Source organism: Myodes glareolus, chromosome 8 (genome assembly GCF_982192425.1).
Source record: "Myodes glareolus chromosome 8, mMyoGla1.1, whole genome shotgun sequence".
Taxonomy (NCBI): domain Eukaryota; kingdom Metazoa; phylum Chordata; class Mammalia; order Rodentia; family Cricetidae; genus Myodes; species Myodes glareolus.
In genome coordinates, this window is record NC_142033.1 from 18330958 (window position 1) to 18353449 (window position 22492).

At 45.2% G+C, this 22492-nt stretch overlaps 1 protein-coding gene across 3 annotated transcripts in view; it reads right to left on the reverse strand.

Annotated features, from left to right (window-relative positions):
- Slc4a4 (solute carrier family 4 member 4) overlaps window positions 1–22492 on the reverse strand; it is a 412005-nt gene that overhangs the window by 283920 nt on the left and 105593 nt on the right. The window lies entirely within an intron of this gene.

A 22492-nucleotide genomic window follows, 5' to 3' on the forward strand; every position in this document is an offset into this window, starting at 1 on the left:
ATGGACAGGCAAGAGAAAATAATCCCAATCTTGTAGGCTGGATGTTGAGGGAGAGTGTCCCTTTGGGGAGTTGCAGAAGGGAAAAACAGAGATGAAAGCAAAAGAAGAAAAAAAATACCAAGAGAGGAGGATTGATGTTTCTGGAGTGTTCGTGATGATCGTTTGTGGAAATCCAGTTTCAGTGCTTAGCTCTTCAAACAGCCACCGCACAGAATGTATACCCTCATAGGCGCACAGGCACACCCACCCACACACAGAGCGACAGGGAGTTAGGCTAATGCACAGTGGGAGCCGAGCTTGCAACCAGCCTCCTAATACCAGCCCAGTACCCTGTGTTGAGTGGCAAGCGTTGAGTCACATGTTGGCCTCACGGAAATCTGACATCTGAGGATTATCTGGCACCAGGGCTTCAGCAATAGGCACATATACATGCCATCCCGTCCCCTCATTTCCACGCTCTTCTCACGCGTCTCTCTGCATGCTAGAGGCACTGTTAACTCTTCTCGGAAGGGCACGAAGTTCTTCATTTTGTAACCACGCTATGCTGTCCTCCTGTCTCCTTACATAATAGGATCTACTCTGCAATTTCATATGCTAAATAAGACCTCAGAATCTATCCAAGGAATGACAGCGTGGTGTTTTTTTTTCAGTCTCCCAGTGCCAAACATGTTTCTAGTTTAGAGAATGCGTGAAGCTTTATCCCCTTCTCATTGCATTAACTTTCGTATACAGAATTCCATGAGTTCTATTTATAGTGGGAGCAGAGAGAAACCCTGAACTGCTCAGATGCTGCCTGTGTAGTACGGGTCTTGTAACAAAGAACTTTCTCTGGGGACAGCTGCTGTATGTCATCCCATACGTGAGCCTTGCCAGAGAACCACATGCTCACTCTGTATTCTAGCCACCCGACTGTATGCTCAAGCATTGGATATGGTCGAGTCTGTTTTCCATACCGTCTGTATAACTTACTCGGGTGCTTCACGTAATTGCTAGAGTCTAGGCAGAGGTGCACGGAACTCCGTTTTTCCCTTCCTATTTTAAGACTATATCTCCCTTACCAAGCCATCGCCTTTACCTAAAAGGTCAGAAGCAAAACACAAACACCTAATTCGACCTCATGGTAGTTATGCCACCTGGAGTAAAATACTTCACTCTTTTGAACCACAGGGACTTTTTTTTTTCTTGTATAAAATTAGAGTAATCAAATCAATTTCACAATGATTCATCACAATACGACAATCAATTCTGCATTGATTGCTTTGAGATTCGAATGAGGTGGCAAACTTCAGAGCATTCAGCATCAGACTTAACACACATTGTTTTCTAAGTGTGGTTTCCTCGGCCAGTGAGGTATCTTAGCAGGTAAAGGTCTTGCCTCCAAGTCTGATGATCTGAGTTTGATTCCTAGAGCCCACATGGTAAAAAGAAACTGACTCCACACATGTGCTGTGGCAGAGAGAGAGAGACAGAGACTGAGACAGAGACAGAGAGAACACATATACACAAATAAAAAACATTCTACAAGAAAATAAGCTTTTTTTTTCTTTCCTCGTTTCCCCCTTTACTATCCCTGGGGAACAATGTCACTAAGAAACCCATTACTAGTCTTCAGTCATACCACCCTGAGTGCACCTCATCTCGTCTGATCTCAGAGGCAGGGCTGGGCCTGGCTAGTACTTGGATGGGAAGAAACATACGACTTTCGGACCCTTCAAGAGTCTTCTTTGGGGGATATGAGCCTCATACATGATGGTTCATCCTGACACAGGTCAAAATACTCTCCTTTTCTGCACTCAAACTAAATGTATAAAACAAGATATGGGTCAGCCCGCAGGATTATAGTGGGAATGAAAAACCTTAAAGACTAAGACGCCAAGCCATTTGCCAAACTCGCTGAGCCTTAGGTTCCCAGGAAGATTAAATGATACAGCCTTACTCGTGGGTTCAGCAAATTTTTAATTACTGCTGGCTATATTCCTGCTATTCTTCAGCGGGAGGGGGACAAATCTACAAATAAGACAAGAAAGTTTCTTGAAAAAAATAACCATGCACAAGATAGTGTAGGAGAGCAGCCCTGGGGGCTTTGCAGAAAGTGGAAGCCACAGGGGGCTCTCTAGTATAGGGGGGTGCTGAGCCCAGCAAAGGGAAAAGCAAGTGACAAGGCCCTCAGGTAGGAAGGTTTAGCACCCACAAGAACAGCTGTAAGGTCTAGACAGCAAAGGAAGCAAGTGTACTACTGATGACATAGGAGAATCAGGTCACACAAGCCAGAAGGAGTCAGCACTGAACTCAGCTCTGTTTTTCCTTCTTAAAGGATCAGGCTACCTGTGGTGTGGGAAACAGATGGTGGGGGAACAAGAGAAACTCGCAAGCTCCCTCAAGCACCAAGGGGACTGTGTGAGAAACAAGCCGTTGAGAAGGCACGGAGAGGTCGGTTTTGCACACTTGAAGGTGGAGATGCGCGTCCTGTGTGTAAAAAGTTGCTAGTACGACCACAGCTGCCTGAGTCTGGATCTAGGGACTTGCAGCTGGTGCTAAACCATGGAAAACACACACAAACACATCAAGCTGGGGCTGACGTTATTACCAGATGCACTCATGCAGGAAGGAAGAATAGGTACAAGGGAGTGGACTTGAGACCACCCACTAAAACACCCCGACAGCCCCAAGTCAGGCAGGGAGGCGAGGGTAAACAGGCATGAGTGATATCAGAGAAGTCAGAGAGAGAACCCCACCCAAAAGCTGAGGAAGATGTACAGGGAGGCAAAAGCTGGATTTGCAATACGGAAGATGCAACTGTCTATACCAGACGTGCTTGAAACGGACCACGCTTAGTGTTGGGGGAGACAGGAAGAGAGAGGGTGCCCACCTGCTCCCTTTTCTCTTTCTTGCCTCCCTTCAGTGAGGAGGGAGTTAATATTAACCGAGGATCTACTGTGCAGCCTGCCTGCACACTTCGAAGTGCCAGGGATACACAATCACACCTACCTTCTCAGAGACTTGCCCTGGAGGTCAGGTGCCGTCCAAAGGGCAAGGAGCCATCAGTTACCTAGCACGTGTACACAGAGATAAGGATGGCAGCTTCAGGAGAATACTGTCTTCCAGCTCCTCAGAAACAGAGCAAGATCCCAGAGAGCTGCCCTACAGCACACACCCTAACTGTGCACCGTTCCCTTTGGCAAATGAAACAGTTTGTCCCACGTCTCTTCTCAGAACTGACCCCAGGTCAGTCAGCATGCTGGATTCAACACAACTAAATGCAGACTTCACTTGGGACCCTCTCACCCATCGGGCGGGCCCTAAAATATTTTAATATTTTGTTGTCTCCTGATATGTTTTTCTAAAGAAAGCATTTAACCTCAAGATCTAAGCCTTTTCCAAAACTACATGCCACAAAAAAAAAAAAAAAAAGCCAGAGATGACTGGAAAGGAAGAGAAGTCAGTGTACAGGCCCTCTGGCCAAGCTGAGACAACTGCCCAGCCCCACTGTCTGAGCAGGGAGTGGGGGTCATGATTGGTGCATTCCTTGGCTCTTTGATGCATAGTTCGCATTCCCTTCAAGACTATACATAGCAAGTCATCAGAACTTCGTCCTTCCTGATGGATCATGCAGAGAGCCTGAAAACAGACCTCTTCTCCGCAGAAAAGGGGCAAGCGAAACAAAGCGAAAACAGAAAATGTGGCAGCCTTTACCCTGCCCTAAGAGCAAGGTCATCCTAGTGAACTTGGCCTTCTACACAGACCAGAAAGATCCCCCACTTCCCATCTTTACATGACAAGAATCAGTTCCTCAGTCGTACGTCCTCTTAGCAGTTGCTGGCTATTATTAGTAAGACAGAGATACCATGTAAAGTGGCTGACCCAACCATTTTCCCCTCTATAAATCAGTTGGAAGAAATTAACTCATCTAGTCCCTAATCAGGCCCCCAAATCCGTCCTTACAAACGTCCTTTGCGCGTGCCCTGCATGTTTGCTGAAAAGGAGCAGGAAGTGTGCTTCCTTCCACGCAGCCTCAGCACTGCTCACATCGCTAGAATGCGGCAGAATTCAGACCTGACTTGGAAGCACCTCACCAACATCAGGGGGTTAAGAGTGGCACCAGCCAGTGTAAAATACACTTCGGGTCAGAACTGCCTTCCTTCATCCTGGGCTCTGATCGGAGAAGTTATACCCCTTCTACACAAGTCCAGACCCACGGTGGGGGTGGGGGTTGTCTCATTCTCCATTATTCTGGGATAGCAAAATGATTTAGCTGGAACACACATCAAATTGTCTGCCAGACGGGCAGGCTCTCACCAGCCGGTCCTAATCACTGAGCAGGCCTGTGAGGGTGACTTAAGTCCGGCACGAGAAACATTTGTGCAAAACTGTCAGCCGCTGGAGCACCCATCCACATTCCAGCCCTCTGAGATCCCACCCGCCCTGAGCCTGTGCCAACTGCCAACGTGCTGACCAACTAGTACTCACAGCGCAAGCAGCTGCCACTCAGCCAGTCAGCAAGTGGCAGGCCGCCAGCACCCAAGTTTCAAGAGCACCAGCCTGCTGGTCACAGGGCTGTTAAAGGTTGAAGGTCCTCGGGTAGGCTAGCCTTTAGATTCGCCTCACTTGCCCTCCTGCCTCCCTCTACCATCCTTCCCTGCTGCCTCCCACTCCTGTAGCAGTTCACTTGTCTCTATGGTAACAGCATCTGGTTTCAGAGTTAGAACTTCATGCAGCACAGCTCTCTTCTTAGCCTGGGGCTTTTGCCAAGGGGTGCACACCAGCAAAAAGGCTGCTGCCTGAGTTTCAGCCACCTGTTTCCTTGTCCAGTGGATGGCAACTCTGGGTGTGTTCTCGGACCGTGCTGGCTAGTGCATGGAACGCTGTAAGTTCAGCACGCCAATCCACACCGTGTAGAGGGGGCATGCTGGAGCTTGTAGTCAGAGTCCAGAACCAGTCCGTATCCTTCATAGCCTCAGCCAGGGTGGTCAGAGAGGACTGCTTCCAGAGAAGGCACCAGGGAGCAGGATGACTCCAGTGGACAACATGTCCAAACTAGAGCTTGACATCACTGGTTCAATTTGTGCGCGCAGCTTCGATTTTATTAGTTAACCTTGTATTTAAACTCATTCTATTTCGTTCTTGCCAGCTTGGTCTGTTTATGACATCCAACGAACCCCATCACCTCTCCTTCTATAAAAGCCTTCCTGCACACAAAGAATGTTAAACAGTGCTGTGCGCACATGCCCTAGGCACAGACAGGTATAGGGAGTGGAAAAGTACCAAAAATGAAGACTTTTATATCATCCATTGCTGTTGAGATAATTATGTTGCTGGGAGCTTCGCTTATGGACTAAAAGGTATCGCAAGTCCCTAAGCTCAAAATTAGGCTATCCCTGCCCTTTGGCTGGTCTTAAGTCAGATGAGGGGTGGAAGGCCTCACATCACAGTTTTCTACTCAGGACCTACACAAAGCACAACAATCAACCTAGCATCCAGAACAGTCCACTGCCACATGCGTTCCCACGGCGTTTCCTATCCACGTCACTTCTAAGAGGTAGTCATTCTTATTAGACACTCTCTGCAAATATGACATTTTCTTTTGAGGGTTTCTTTGGGGGGTGTTATTGGTGCTTTTGTTGCTTTGCAAAATGTGTTGCCCACATTTGCAACATGTACCTAAATAGAACACATCTCGCTGTCGGAGTCACAGGTGACGAGAGAGGAGAGACATCTCAGCACGGCAAAGTGCACTGCCATCTTTTGGCAACATGTGTTCACTACAGCCGACTGCAAGAGGAGGAAGAGGGAAAGTGGAAACCATCCCCTTCAAAAGTTCACAGAGGTCCCTGAGGGCCTAGCATCCCCACAGGAAATGAGAGAGAGCACCGTGGTCACTGGCTTAACTATGCACAGTGTCAGAGCTCTGGGCAGATGTATTAGAAGAAGAGAGAGGAAGGGAGGGAGAGAGAGAGAGAGAGAGAGATCAACACAGCAAAACAAGCAAGCACAAGTGATGGTAGGTAGCCCTGTCTCTCACAGATCTGCAAGCCACAAAACAGAGTAAACCTCCCTCCCAATTCAGAAGCTCCCTAATCAGCTTGGTCCCTGAAACAGGCAGAGGGCTAGCGAAATGCGGCCCCATGAAAAATCAGATTTCAGACTAAATAAAGAGTAAAACTGCAACCCAGAGCAGGATCACGCTGCACATAGCTCTAGACTGATGAACTGCCTTAAAAGTGCCTTTGTGCTCCGAGGCACTTATCCCGGAGAAGTGAAAACTTTTGTTCACCCAAAGACTTGTACATAAATATTCATGGCAGCTTTACTCATGACAGCTAAAGAACTAGAACTTTCTATAAGTGAGCAGTTAAAAGGCTACACAGTCTGTGCACATCATGGGATATGGCTTAGCAGTAAGCACAGATGAGCCACTGAGTCACACGGTAAGACAAGGTATGTCTAGGGAGTTACGCTAAGCCCCAAAGGCTACATGTTGTATACTTCATTCATAAAATCTTAAACTCCAGACATGTCAACTTGGTCAGTGACAGATTATCCATAGTAGTCAGTCCACAGGTGGCACCGGTAAGTAATGCCACAAATGACATTTATATTAGTCTATGATTCTATATACATTTACTTTGGATTAATTAGATTAATTAATCTAAGATTAGATACAAGATGGCAGACAGGAAGGGACTCAAAGCTGGATTTTTTTTTTTCAGGACACAAGGCTGGGAGTCAGCCACAAGGCACCTGATCTGGTATAGCCTCTGCCCTGGTCACCTCTGACACAGAGAAAGATGTCAGAAAAAAGTGCTTCCACGCTCCTCTCTCACCAGTATGGCAGCCAGACAGTTCACATCCTGAACTACCACCCAGCTGGCAAGGATGAGGCTGCTGGCATTTGGTTAAGGTCTTAATAAGTTTCAGGCAGTGTGTTAAGCATCATGCACGCATTATTTCAATCTGGACATGGTCACAATTTGTCTGACTGCCTTATACAATGTTGAAGATTCTAACTGAAGGATTTCAATACCGGTACCAATATAGGGGGGACGCTCAAGCTGTTCATTATTTTAAATAGTTTAATATTAAACATCTTAGTTAGCATATCAAATAATGGGTTTCATTGTGCTGCTTTCACACACACAGATTCCTATCCTCCGTTCTTACTCCCTCTCCCCCAGCGTAGTATTGACCAAGGCATGTAAAATTTATCAAGACTAGGTTTACCTGTAAGACAGGAACAACAGGGGTAGAAATAAGGAAGAGTGAGCACCTCTCGGCTCTTCACTGTTTTCTAACATTTTTTGATAGAACATGTCAGGCCACTTGATCACTTCTGATAGGATTACCTCACCTCAATACCTCATTTCAATTAGGTCTTTGACAACTTCCTACCTGCCGTGATAATATTCATCCTCATTGCCCCAACTTTTCCCACATCCACCCTCTTCCCTACCACCCCACAGTGTGTCTTTTCCTATTCTATCAAGGCCAATATGGGTGGACCAAATACTCTTGGATGTGGGTGTAGCCTTCTCCTGGAGTATGGCTAACTAATCAGGAACAACATTCTTAGGAAAAGAAAACAGAAAAAAATCTGACCCTCTTTCTCCCTGCATCTGACAATTGCCAGTAGCTCCTTGGCTGAGGGTAAAATTTCATGCCCAAATCTCCTCTCCATGCTGGGATGTGGTCTGGCTTAGGCTGATACAGGTTTTGGGCATGCTGTCACTTCCACTGTGAGGTCATATGCGCAGCTGCCCTGCTATGTCCAGAGGACACTGCTTCATCTGAGCCTGTCTTCCAAAACAATCCCTGAGGCTTTGGGGCCGGGAGTGGGGGTAGTGCACAGTTTGTATGTTCTATTTAGGGCTGAACCCTCTTCTGTCTCTTATTCTCTGCACCTTGGCCGGTTGTGTGTCTCTGTGTAATTCACCATATTCTGCAAATATATGCTTCTCTGATGAGAGTTGAGAGATTCAGTCATTCATGGGTAGAGCCATAAGTCATTAGGACTTGGTTTAATACTGTGTCCATTTATCAGAGTAAAAGCAGTATGTCCTCACCTGAAATTGTCTCATTATCTACTATTCAGTCACCTTTTAAATACGACTTGCCAAGTTCTATGCCAAGCCCCATACAAAGTAAACTTGACTAATTCAATCTTTCTAGAAATCCACTTCATTTTTCATAAACCCTGAAGAGGGATTCCCCTCTGTATGCTGTGAATACCATCGGTTAATAAAGAAACTGCTTTGGACCTATGGCAGGGCAGAAGTTAGGTAGGCAGGGAAAACTAAACTGAATGCTGGGAGAAAGAAGAAGGAGTCTAGAGAGAAGCCATGTAGCCCCACCGGAGCCAGATGGATCTTATTCGATAAGCCACAGCCACGTGGCGATACACAGATTAATAGAAATAGGTTAAATTAATATGTAAGCGTTAGTCAGTAAGAAGCTAGAGCTAATGGGCCAAGCATGATTTAATTAATATAGCTTCTGTGTGATTCTTTCAGTTCTGGGCAGCCGGGACAAACAAGCGGCCTTCTTCAGTGTATCTTAATCCAAAGCTGCATTGAACCATTTCATACACACATGTGATGTCATTTGAGCACATTCATACCTTCTTAGGCATTTTTTTATCCCCTCCTCCCTTTCTCTTTTCTCCACCACATCCCCAATTGTCCCTCTTTGGCTTGCACATCCATTCCAGCCCCTAGTTCGCATATACACAGAAGTGGGAAGTTCTGTCTTTGTGAATCTGCTGGGCTTTCACTTAACAAGATCTCCAGCTCCTTCAATATTGCTATAACAAACACGGCTTTATTCTTGGTATGGTTGAATACAGTTGCATCAAGTACATAAGCCACATTTTCTTTATCCATTCTTCTGCTGATAAGCACCTGGGCTGCATCTGTAACTTGGCCATTTTGAAAAGCACAGCAGGAAATATGGCCACATAGGTATCTCAGCAGTATGCTGGTTTTGATGCTGAGGGGTGCACACCCAGAAGGGATAGAGCTATATCAGGAAATAGCTCGATTTTTATTTTTAAGGAATCTCTGGATTGATTTTATAGTGGTTGGCTCAGGAGATAAGAACAAGTACTGACAAATGAGATTGTATCAAATTAAAATCTTCTGGACCTCATGAAGGGACACATTGCCCACCAACCCAGCACCCATCTGAGAGGCTAACAGAACAAGATCTAGAATTTGAAGTCATCCCAGGCTACATAATGAGATCCTGCCTCAAAACACAAATGAAACGACTCTAAGAAGCTTCTCAACATTGAAATATATATAGAGAGAGAAGAGAGTATATGGGAGAAAACCTTTGCACCGGAAATTTATATCCAGCATATATAAAGAATTCAAAAAACTAAACACCAAAAGAACAAACAATCCAGTCTATAAATGATCAAATGAACTAAACAGACATTTTCAAATAAAGTACAAATGATTTAAAAAATACATGAAAAATATTTCAGTATCACTAGCCATTAAGAAAATCAAAATCAAAATTATTCTGGCATCCCACCTCACTCCAGTCAAAATGACAATCCTCAAGAAAACAAACAAAAAATGCTGGCAAAGATGGAGAAATTTGGAAACCACCCTGAATAAGCAGAAGGCAAGTGCAGGTCTCAACAGTGATGTCCCCAAGCTGACAGCTTCCTTTACTCTCTCCAGTCCCACTACTGCACCAACATTTCCACTAAGGGGCTGCTTGGACCTACTTAGACCTTCCGGGGAACTCGGCCTTTTAGCCTAGAGATTACAAGCAAATGTGTGAGTCAGCCTCCTTCCACGCCATGCCAGAAGCCAGGCCACACCACTCTCAGCAACCCAAGAGGTCACTGACATCTTAGAGAACTTCAGCCCCTGGCTGTTAGCTTGATGTTTTTCTGGGACTCCTAACAGCGGGAGCAGGTGTGTCTCTGACTGTTTAGCCTGCTCTTGGGACTCTTCCACTCACTGGGTTGCCTTGTCCAGTCTCGATAGGAGGGGTTTTGCCTTGTCTTATTGTATCCTGTTTGGTTGTTGTCTCTTGAAGGCCTGCCTACTCTTTTCTGAGAGGACCTGGAGAAGAGGGAAGCTGGGAGGAGCTGGCAGGAGTGGAGGGAGGGAAAATTGTCAGGATGCATCGTATGAGAGACTAATGTGTTTTCAATTTTAAAAAAGAGAGAAACAGAGAAGGAGGAGGAGGAGGAAGGAGGAGGAGAAGGAGGGAGAAGAAGGAGGAAGAGGAGGAGGAGGAGGAGGAGGAAGAAGAAGAAGAAGAAGAAGAAGAAGAAGAAGAAGAAGAAGAAGAAGAAGAAGAAGAAGAAGAACTTTAGCCCAGAATTCAGCATCTTTACCTTAACTCCAGCCCAGCCTAATGTAGATGGCAAGCTGTACCAACCTGTATTTAACAGCATTATTACCACTGTCTGCCTCATTGTCTCTGTAGCATGAGACTCAGGGCGGTACTCCCAAACCCTCGCCTACCTGAATTTGCTCTGGCAATGTAACGCTTAGTATCTAAAGAAGTCAATGCCAACAAGTAGCCCACAGACATCACAGGAATACAGTGAAATTGGTCTGTTTGCATTGCTGCCTGTGGCTGAAATCCATACCTCAAAAAATCCATACTTTCAAGCTGGTTTCCATAGTGAGTTTTCTAGATTCATATTAAGAGAGCAGAGGGCATATGGAAATTACAGATTCCATTGTTAAACCTGGCTGGATTAAAAGTGGGGGTTCCCTGGACTGGCCTCCCTGTATACGAACAGAATAAAGATTTGTTTGACTCTAGTGGATAGAAGAGAAGAGTGACCTGTGCTATAGAAGAGACTTCTCCCACCAAAAACTAACACTCCAGCACTGCCAGAAAATAAAGGAAACCTGGGAGACACAGCTGCCAAACACAAAGTGTGGGCTGAGGTCCTAATTTTCACAAATCAACTTCTTTATAAAAGGTTGGAGACAAATGAGAAAGTTTGAATATTAGCTGGATATTGGCTGTTACTAAGGAACTGTTGGAACGGTTGGTGTAGGTGTGAGAGCTGCACTGGGAGTTTCTTCACTGTTTTCCCCATTTTATGAGAGTGTGTAATAGATGTACATGTGCGTGCTGGAGTCCATACACACATACCCGTGCACTAGCATACCCGTGCATACACATGAGGAGGATGGAGCTGGGGTGGGGGAAGATCTTGGGTGTCTTTCTCCATGGCTCCCTTTTTTCTCTCTTGCAAGGTCTCTCACGGAATCTGAAGCGCTGGTCAGTGAGCTCTGAAAAATCCACCTGTCTCTGATTTCTAATCACAGAGAGAGAGAAAGAGAGAGAGAGAAAGAGAGAGAGAGAGAGGGAGAGAGAGAGAGAGAGAGAGAGAGAGAGAGAGAGAGAGAGAGCCATGCCTGCCTTAATGTTGTTATTTTTTAGAAATGTTGCAAACTAGGACTTGCATTAAAATATCCCAGGAAGAAAACTGTATGGGAAGTAAGGGAGTGAGACCAAACTAGCCACGTGTAGAAGCTGAGGAGTAAACTATGGGTGTAACTAATGCCAGGGGTGGGTGCACATAGATAGATAGGGGCAGGGGTGGGTGCACAGAGATAGCTAGGGGCAGGGGTGGGTGCACAGAGATAGCTAGGGGCCGGGGTGGGTGCACAGAGATAGCTAGGGGCAGGGGTGGGTGCACAGAGATAGCCAGGAGCAGGGGTGGGTGCACATAGATAGATGGGGCAGGGGTGGGTGCACAGAGATAGATGGGGCAGGGGTGGGTGCACAGAGATAGATAAGGGCAGGGGTGGGTGCACAGAGATAGCCAGGGGCAGGAGTGGGTGCACAGAGATAGCTAGGGGCAGGGGTGGGTGCACAGAGATAGCTAGGGGCAGGGGTGGGTGCACATAGATAGCCAGGGGCAGGGGTGGGTGCACATAGATAGCCAGGGGCAGGGGTGGGTGCACAGAGATAGCCAGGAGCAGGGGTGGGTGCACATAGATAGCTAGGAGCAGTGGTGGGATGTTATACTGCTGTTTCTTCCTCCTTTAAAATTTCAAGTTTGAAATTTTTCAAAATTCACACTTTTATATGTATAATATATGTATGTGTGTAGTCATGTTTGCATGTGTGGCTATGGTGTATGTTGGTGTTCATGCATAAGGAGGCCTGATAATCAGGAATCATGTTCCATTGCTTGTCCACTTTACTCAGTGAGGAAAGACATCTCAGTCAAATCCAGAGCTCACTGATAGTCTAGAAAGTTTGCTCTGGGGACCCCATCTCTACCCGCTTAGGATTGGACTACAAAAGGCCACCAAGCCCACCCTGCTTAAGGTGGATTCTGGGGATCCAAATTCCAGTACTCACAGTTGATTGCCAAGTACTGAACCACTAAGCCATCTCCCCAGCCCTAATTTTGAAATTCTTAAAACCACCCTAATCTTTATGACCACCCTAATCTTTATGACCAATTCATCACAGAAGAATGCATGAAGACAAATCATAACAAATGTACTTACACATTACAAATATGGACCTGTTCCCTAATAATTAAAAACCCTAAAATCTACACCATAGCCCTAATTTTAGACATAATCATTGAAAAGGAATATTATGACCTCGGTGTCTTCATTTACGGCCTTTCCTCTCACTCCTCCTACCCAGGCTCCGTCTATGAACATTGGATTGGCACTGGCATGCCTAATGCGTTCCAGCTAATGCCAAGCAGAATGAAGTCTAGAAGGCTGTCCAGATGGCTCAGTGGGTACAGTCATCTGGAGCCAAGCCCGATGACCTGAGTTTGAGCCCCAGGATCTACATGGTAGAAGAGAACAGAATTCTACAAGTTGTCCTTGGACCTCTCAATGCGCACATTCAAATACGTAAAAATAAGCAAATAAATAAGTGTATCGAAAAATTGTAAAACACACCTTGAATCATGATTCTTTGAAAAGAAAGTCTACAAGCACTATGATGCTTAGCAATGAACCTATACTTTATCTCCCTCGTCTGAATGAAATAGCATGGCAGAGTCAGCAAGATAGCTCAGTGGGTAAAGGCACTTGCTATACAAGCCTGAGTACTTGAGCTCAATCCCTAAAACCCATGGAAAGGCAGAGAGAAAGAATTGAATCCTTAAGGTGTTCCTCCTACCTACCAACACCCGCTATGGCACCTACACGTCGGCACATGTGTGTGCACGAACTCACACAAACAATACATAAATATTTAAAAATAAAAACACATGGAAAAATGCAACAGAGCATGCAAATATTTGCAGTACCGAACACTGAAGAACAAGGAAACCTAGCGGTGCTCACCAGACTAAACTGTGACCCAGCGTGCAATCCCCTCTGAGTCACTGCAAACATCACTCTGCACTTGAGCAGACACACAGGAGTCCAGAGACTGCAAGGCAAGCAGCCAGAGGCCTTGCAGACCAAGCAAGCCCAGTTCACATGAAAGCTTAACCTATGAGTGTCAGAACTGGCTATACAAGTCCACGATGGCTCTGGCAAGAACCAGGAGGATGTGCTCAGGGACACCACAGTCCCTCCTTGCCGAGCACAGGACACGGAGCTTGTTCCTGGAGGAATATTATTACAAGTGTTGGTCAAGCTCCAAAGTCAACTCATGAAATCCTACTTACTGCAGTGTGGCCAAACGAGAGTCATAATAATAATAAAAACAACAAACTAAGCACTTTATATGAATTATTTAAGCCTCACTAGCAGCCCATGAAGCCAGTACTATTACGGCTTCAGTTTACAGACTGAAATCTGAAACCTAAGGATGGAAGCAAGCTGTCAAAATCACATAGCTGCTAAGAGATGAGCGCCTAAGGATGCCAGGATCACCAATAAAAGCATGGTGTTAATCCTATTGTTTGGGGAACAGAAGATGTGCAATAGACTCCTGTGGGTTTACATCAGCACTGCTCCAACACTGCTTTCTAGGGAGAAACACACTTTGAGTTTCAAACAACAAATATGTACATTATGAGAGCATCCCCAAAATAAGTTGGGAGCTGCATGCATTGGGCCAGAAGACTCCCAAATAATGGGACCCACTGCATAAAAAACAGCATTGCCTCTAGTAAACACTCCAAAACAAAATTAACCATAATCCACTGGGGAAACCTACTCTAAAGAGGAATTCTATACACAGACCACCCAAGGTAGCCGTTTATAACTAGCTGTTCTTTTTAATCTCAAATATCATTATCTGGGTGAAGAGAGTCATCTAAGCACCAGAGTAAAATCTCCCTTGGGTCGTAAAGGGCTCTTCAGCACTGTGACTTTGCCTTTCTGGAGTGTTGGGACGCACTGTGAACTATAACCAAGTTGACTCCATTTCACCAGCCACGGCGATGGAGAATCTGTTTCTTCATGTTAATATTAGAGGAAAACGCCCTTTCCCAAGAAAAGTCTCAGACGCAGTTAAGATTACTTTCCCTCCAATCTCCACTCGCTTGAACTTTCACACTGCTGACGGCTTCCAACCTGCAGCCCAGATGCCAAGGATCGAGAGCCCAGAGTCGCAGTGGAGACGGCTCTGCCTCCTGCCTTCCAGCCTGAATTCACTGCACCAGGAAGCACCAGCGAGGCACATCTGAAGGCCCCTCAAGGTGAATGGGAGCACTCTGCCCGTTTCTCTTAAACTTGCATAATCTTTTCTGCTCAAAGTGATCTTTGAAAGGCTGTTATGCAATAAGCACCCACTCCCACAGCTATATAAATGTTACTTTGTTAGTAGCCAAATCAATTATTGCTTCATTAGACTATTGATTTGCAGCATTTTGATAGGAGGGCTGAAATCTCATTCATCAGTAGAAATTCCCTGTTATTCAGCCTCAATAAGAATCAAATCACTTGAAAAAGAAACCGTAATGTCTTAGCAAACCTAAAAGGACATTTCTTTGTTCAATTCTGGCACCACTACCCCCCTTGTCCTACCAACATCTTTGTCTTAACTCTTTTTTTTTCTTTTTAAAAAAATAGTAAAAAATATTTGCAAAATGAGTATAACTCAACTTCATACCTCTCTGGGTCTGGAAAAAAAAAAGATGAGTTTAGTATAACTCGAATCTTTGGATAAAAGAGAAGCCAGAAGACGATACGCAAAAGTAGAGTGAGGTGGGTGCTTGGCATGGAAATGGTAGAAAGCAAGGTAGAGGGGCTGGAGAGATGGCTCAGAGGTTAAGAGCACTGGTTGCTCTTCCAGAGGTCCTGAGTTCAATTCCCAGCAACCACATGGTGGCTCACAACCATCTGCAATGAAATCTGGTGTCCTCTTCTGGCCGGCAGGCATATATGGAGGCAGAACACTTTATACACAATAAGTAAATAAATATTTTAAAGAAGAAGAAGAAGAAGAAGAAGAAGAAGAAGAAGAAGAAGAAGAAGAAGAAGAAGAAGAAGAAGAAGAAGAAGAAGAAGAAAGAAAGCAAGCACACGCAGGTAGCGCTAGTGTGCAGACAAGTCCTTCACTTGTCTGAGACAGGCCCAAGTTCATGCAGGTCACCTTGCTAAACTGAAAGCAAGGAGACAGACTGAGAACTGCTGTCTCACGGAGCACCCATGCCAGGTTAACTCCACAGCAGGGGATGAAAGAAGTAACTATACAGTTTTTCCAATGTTGTCTCCAAGGACTCATCTCAATGTGGCAGCCAGGAACACGGGACAAGAGAAGCTTCCTCTAAATGTTATGTACCAAAAGGGGCACCAAGCAAAGAAACCACCAAGCGCATTCCTCTTGATACAGCAGAGGCCAGATTTCCCAACACACCGATAATACTCAGAGGACTGACTGGGAACATGGCTGAGGACTGGCCACAACCCAGCAGGGTATTTTTGAAAGGTGGTTACCGTGAGAAACACACACTGCTTGTACAATGTTTATGGCTGGGGAAGAAAAAAAAAACTTGAAAATGATGGCACATGCCAATTTTTTTATAATCAGAATATAAAAGCAATTAGAGATAAATAACAGAGGAATGGACCCACAAAAAAGAAGGAGGAATGCATCCCTGGGTCTTCATGGATTTATCTTCAGCAATAACTAATTCTCTGAAACTCGTGATTGCCTAAAATAGGAGCGAAAAACTGGGTAGAGGAGAAAGAACATTTTATACTGTGTAGTACAAACAATGGGCTCAACATGCCAGGACCGTCCACAACAATCAAGGCATGTGCACATTGGGTTTTAGTCTGTTGGTCCCTTTGAGTGGCTCACTTGGGAGCTTCACAAAGACCCACAACTGTCTGGTATTTCTAGTCCCCACTTCATCCAGCAGGAAATCCAGTCCCAGGGCCAGACTTGAATGGCCAAGGATACAGGATCTGAAAGGCAAGATGGAAACTTACATATTACTCTAAAACTCATGAACTTAGGTGCCAGATACCCAAGCATCTGGACCAAGGCTCGCTGACTGCTGCTATCCTTAGGAACTGGGGAAGGAACCAGAAGGTGGGGCATCCATGAGAGATTAGACCCAGAGAAGCTGTGATCAACCATCACCTCCTCAGGTACCAGAGCTATGGAGCTGAAAGTGCTGAGCCTGAGGACAGGGAGGAGCTTAGTTTACGTGGGTGTTGCTATGACAATGAGGTGTTTCTGGGAGCATCACCACCTGTACCTCCGACAGGACCAGAATGCAAAGTTCCTAGTAACCCAAAAGAACAGTCAGAAGTAAACAGATGAACTCATGGGGGTAAAAGAAAGAAAGACAAGCCCATCTGTGATGGTATAGGTATCCAGTACAGCCACTGAGAGAGAACAGACGGACACGCTAAGTGACTTCCAGACGTCTATGACACTGTGGTGGCAGGCAGTACAGGCACAACTCTGAGGACACTCACAACTCCACAGTATCTGTTTATTTTCTCAACGTGTGTTAACAGATAAGAAGGAAGGTATCATACTGAGTCTAGGTTAGAGGTCACACAAGGCAAACAAAAGGTCCTAAGAACATTTGGAAATCACACAAATGCAGAAACAGAAGCCAAGCTCCCAACTTGGAATCCATTTCCCTGGATGAAGATGCTACCGTGTGAGCTATGGATGCTGACACTTCCAGCCAATACGAGGGACAAGTCACAGGTAACAGTCAGGGCCAGTCACAGTCAGAGCCCAGGCCATTGACCTCCGGCCACAAGGTAATCCGACTATTTATCTGTATGCTTCACAAATATTATCAGTTCGTGAGCATTGCATGATATGAAAGATTTAGAAAAAAATAAATGAATCTATCATTTCACCAACTTTCCTGATCAGGAAATGCAAACAGCCTAGAAAATCTGCAGCATCACCAAAGCTTCCTTCCTGGCCTTTCTCCCTCCATCCCTACCCTCTCCACAAGACTGTCATTTTCTATCAGCCGTTCGTCAGCATCAGCCCTGACTGACATACTGTCTCAAGTGCTGTGCACAGGGATGTGTAAACAAAGTCAAGAGAATGCAGCTGGAGGCACTTTCACATTTACTAGCAGAGAATCAACGAATCCAAAGATGGGGTACCTAAAGCTCAGCTCTCTACCTGTCCCCATTCACCAAGACCCAATTTTACCAGAGACCCGAGAGTACCAATGAGGAAAACAACTGATGCTTAAGCACCAAGAAAACATTCACAAGGATGCTGCCAGCAAAAGTGGGAGCAGGTATTGAGAAGGGTACAGAGATGTGCAACTCAGCAGATCCCGTGGAATGGGTGTCACACCGACAACACTGACTCTTCATAGTTCTGGAGGATGGGAAATCCAATCTCACACATTAGCCAGTCCTGATGCTGGGATATATCTTCTTCCTGGTTGGCAGATGAGTGCGCTCTTGCTGTGTCCCTCATAACAGAAAGGAATCTCTCCCCTATGTCTTCTTATAAGAGGACTAGACCCACTCGTGGCCCAATTACTCCTCCCCAAACACCCTGACTCAAATACCACCAGGCCCAGGATTGGATCGGATCTCTAGGACATTAATGGAGGCTTGACAAACATTCAGTTCACATGGGGAGATTTCTTTGTGAGTTTTCACCATTTAACATATTTACCAACACACAGAAAGGTGCACAATCATAATATTAGCCACAGAAACAACCAGTTTAAAAACAGGTCAGGTACATATATCAGGTACAAGACAGTACATGTCTGTGGTCTTAGCACTCAATACGTAAGGATTTTCACAAGTTCAAGGATGGCTTAGGCTATGTAATGAACACCATCCAAGACAGCCTATGTAGCAAAACCCTGTCTCAAAAAATACAACAGCAAAAAGGATCATGATTTAAAAAAAAAAAATAACAGGAAACCAGTATACAGTGCAAGCTAAGTTCTCAATGGTAAGGCACACCCACATGGTGACAAAATTGGCTGATGTCTTCACATCCAGCAGCCTGGAAAAAGAGGTTTCTACAGACTCAATGAAAAACATGAGCAGAGGCCACCCAATTTCTGCTTTATTGGTGCTTCACGAGAGGTCAAGAGCTGTACTCACCCTCGGTCAGAACTTTATGAGGCAAAACACTGGCCTGCAGCTAAAACCATACTGCCCAGCACTCCAGAGACAGAGCCAGGAAAATTGTGAATTTAAGTCTAGCCTGGGCTACATAATGAGGCCTTGTCTCAATAGAAGATAAAATAAACAATATAAAATGAAAGGAAAACAGAAGCAAGCCAGGCACAGATGTTTGCAAGGATCTCCAAGGCTTCCTCAATTGTGAGCTCTCTCATTCCTAACGTGCCTTTCCCTACACAAGGAAAGTTTCTGTCTCATTGTTACCATCTCTGCTTGGTTTTCTAATAGCTGTCCCAACCCAAAACTACCTGTCCCACCCAAAATGGCTCCCAGTGACACACACACACGCACCACACACACGCACACACACACACACACACACACACACACACGCACGCACACACACACACACACACACACACACACACACACACTACCAATGCACAATGGCATTAGCAGCATCTCTGTCCTTCAGAAATAGCCAAGCAGCAGCTTGCTCATCTAATCTCTACCTCTGCTTCAAACTTCCACATCCCATGAGTCTTCGATCAAAATGTAGCTCTGCCGTGTGGACCCCAGTTCTGGTGCCACTGCCTCCTTGCTTCTCCAACTCACTTCCGCTGAGCTCCCCTAATGGTGGGTGAGCACCAGTATTCACCCTCTTCCCCCGTCTTCCCCATCAGAAGACTAGATCTCATCCTTGATGCTTTCCCAGACACAATTCTGCCTAGCTGTGGCCCTGATTACGAGGATTCGAGGAAGATCGTGACTGCATCGAAACAAAACCTTGCGCCCATTCAAGTGAGAAACCTAAGTTGAAACACAGGCTGTTGGGGGGAGAAATCAAGGAATCCCAACAAAATATACAAATAATAGGACTAGGCACCTCAAAATGGCAGGCACTTAGGTAAATCTGGAACTAGACCTGAGCTCTCACACTGTAGAAGGAAAACCGAACCCAGGCTGATTCTATGGCGGCGGACACACTGCACAAGCAAAGGCTGGACCGCGCCTAGGTTGTCTGTCTGGGCAGCAAGTGAGACACAGGACAGGGGGCCAACTTCTTTGGTGATGTCACACTACAGTTATGACACACAGGAGTTTAGCTGTACCTCTTACAAACCCTGGCACAGGTAACACAAATAAACCCCTGGTTTCGCTCTGTCTGTGTACTCAACTGCAACAAAGTAACTGGTGCCCGACCTAAGACCAGGCAAAGGTACGTGGTTCTAGAAAGACCCATGAAGCACGCCAAGCTCTGTACATAAAAAAAAAGGTCATCAGACAAATTTAAATTGAAGCAATACTACTACTTGCATGTATTCATGCCCAGCTGAGAGTCCACGACTTAAACTCTCTTGTTTAAACACTGGCATGCTTAGAAATCTTCAGCATGCTGGAGGCAGGACTCCAGCTCATGCCCACGTGCACCGGGAGTCCTGTGAACAACACCTGGGTGTGTGCAAGACTATAGAACACAGCAACATTGAGCTCGTAAACGCTGATGCCTTCTGACAGCACACACATTTATTGTTAGCGTTCATGCACTAAGACTCAGACTATATTTCTAGCTCCCTGGCTAACGAGCCCCTGGACTGGTAATCTATCATCTGCCATCACGGTCTATACGCTGTTGTCGGTTTCAGGGGTTACAGATAAAGACTTCTGTATTGTAAATAAAGGATGGTGATGACGGACCTAAATTTATGAGCCTTTAGAATCATCCGAGAATCACTGTGCCATTTTGTTGTTAAAAGCAAATGAATGATAAATCAGTTTTAAAGTGCCAACCAAAGCCTAAATTTTGCAGGAGTAAGCAAAATAATGAAGGAAGTCATAAAAACAAAAACGGAGGCTGGGAAGACAGCGCCAGCAAACAAAGACCTGAGAACCCCACATAACAAAAGCTAACCATACTCCCCAGCTCTGGGGAGGTGGAGACCAGCAGATCCCTGGGGATCACTGGCTTGATGGACTAGCCTTCTTGGTCACTTCCGGGCCAGTAAAAGATACTATCTCAGAAACAGTAAACACACTGCCTGAGGAACAACATTAGAGACTGTTCTCTGGCCTTCACATGCGCACAAACCCACATGCGCCAACACACATACAAATGCACACACATGTGCACACAGACACACATGTTAAAAGGAGTATGTGCACAGAGACACACACACACAAAAAAAAAACTTTTTATGGTAAAAAGCATATGATGAAGTCACATACTGAGATGCAAGGCCCTGTTTGAAAGTGACAAAGCTAACTGGGCTTACACATGAATAAATGTCCCCAAAATAAGTGATGTTTTTAAAACATCCTGTCTATGAGTTTTATCATATTTCAGTTTGAAGTCTGTTGAGCCTCTTCAGGCATCTTTTGGAATTCTGTATATCACACTCTATGTCTTGACAACTTTCCGGCCTTTCCAACTCCAGTCCAACTTACCTGAAGTTAAATACTTTTTATTAAATACTCTGCACCAGTCCATGCCAGAGGCTGGGGACATAAAAAATAACCATAAGATACAGCTATGTCATTGTAGATACTAGGCTTCTAACACCAGAGAATGGCATGCGCGTGCTCAAGACTCAGCAGCAATGTTTCTTCCGACTTTCTTTGCATCTAGAAGGGCAGCATCCCTGGTGACGAGAAGGAGTCAGTTTCCCAGGGCTTCTGTTTGGCTTAAGAGTGGGAAGTAGAAGGAGAGATGACGGAGAGACTGGGATCACAAAGAGCTTGCTTTTTGTGAGAAAGAACAAGATGTTTTGTAAGACTTTTCCAGTGTTTTCTTTGTTATTTGTGTGCATGAGTGTCTGTGTGTGTGTGAATTTGTGTGTACATGTCTGTGTGTGTCTGTGTGTATATGCAAGTCGGTGTATGCATGTCTGTCTGTGTATGTGTTTGTGCATATGTGTCTGTGCATATGTGTCTGTGCATATGTGTGTATGAGCGTGTGTGTGTGTGTGTATATGCGTGTGTGTGTGTCTGTGAAAGTGTGTCTGTGTGGATCTGTGTACACACAGTGTAGTGTGTGCGTGTGTCTCGGGGTGTGTGTGTGTGTATATACACTCACATGTACATGCATGCACATGCCCTGGGAAGTCAGAAGACATCCAGTTCTCTCAGGCTGGAATTATAGGCTGTTAGGAGTTTCCAGGCGTAAGTGTTGGGACCTGAATTCCTGTCATCCACAAGAGCAGCAGGTGCTCTTAACCACTGAGCCATCTTTCCAGCCCCTTGGTTACTCTAAAATAATTAATAATAATAACAACAACAATAATAAGTACATATACACTGGCCACAAAGTAAATTAAATATCAAAGGAAAACACAGCTTTATCAACATTTTCTGAAACCATTAGTTGGGCTCTAGGAATTTACTGGGCAGGTTGAAGACATTTCTCTTGACAGCGTCTGAGTGAATACCACAGTTCCCTCCTTAAGCCAGATAATGGCTATTCATCAGCCTAAAGACAGATCAGGCTGACCATAACCTCATTTGCTGTTTACAGAAAGATTTTGAGTTCAGATATATAGCATCCACTTGTCCAAAGCAGCCATTGGAGACTTCCCAAGAGTGAGCCCTATTCAGCCAGCATCCATGTTGTCAGGTAAGGAACAAAGGATTTCAGGTGACCACCAGACGGACTCCGCACTGGAGGCTACAAAGACTATCCAAAACATGTGCAAAACCACTGCAGGCAAAACAGGCTTCGAAAGAGACAAGGTGGCGCGTAGACAGAAATAAAGAATAAGCAAGGCTGCGGAGTTCAGTGGAAAGAGGGAAAAGTAGATGTTGAATTCTCAGAGGCATTTGTGGTCAAACGTCTTAGGAAACTGAGTATAACCCATAGAAAGCATAGCAACCCTCTATAAAACATGAAACAACACAACACAACAGCAGGACTAACAACAAAAGACAATACAGACAGCAAGAATAAAGGAAACTGAGATGCTGTGTTCAGTAAAGGAAGCTAGACTCGGACAATTATCACATATTTTCAT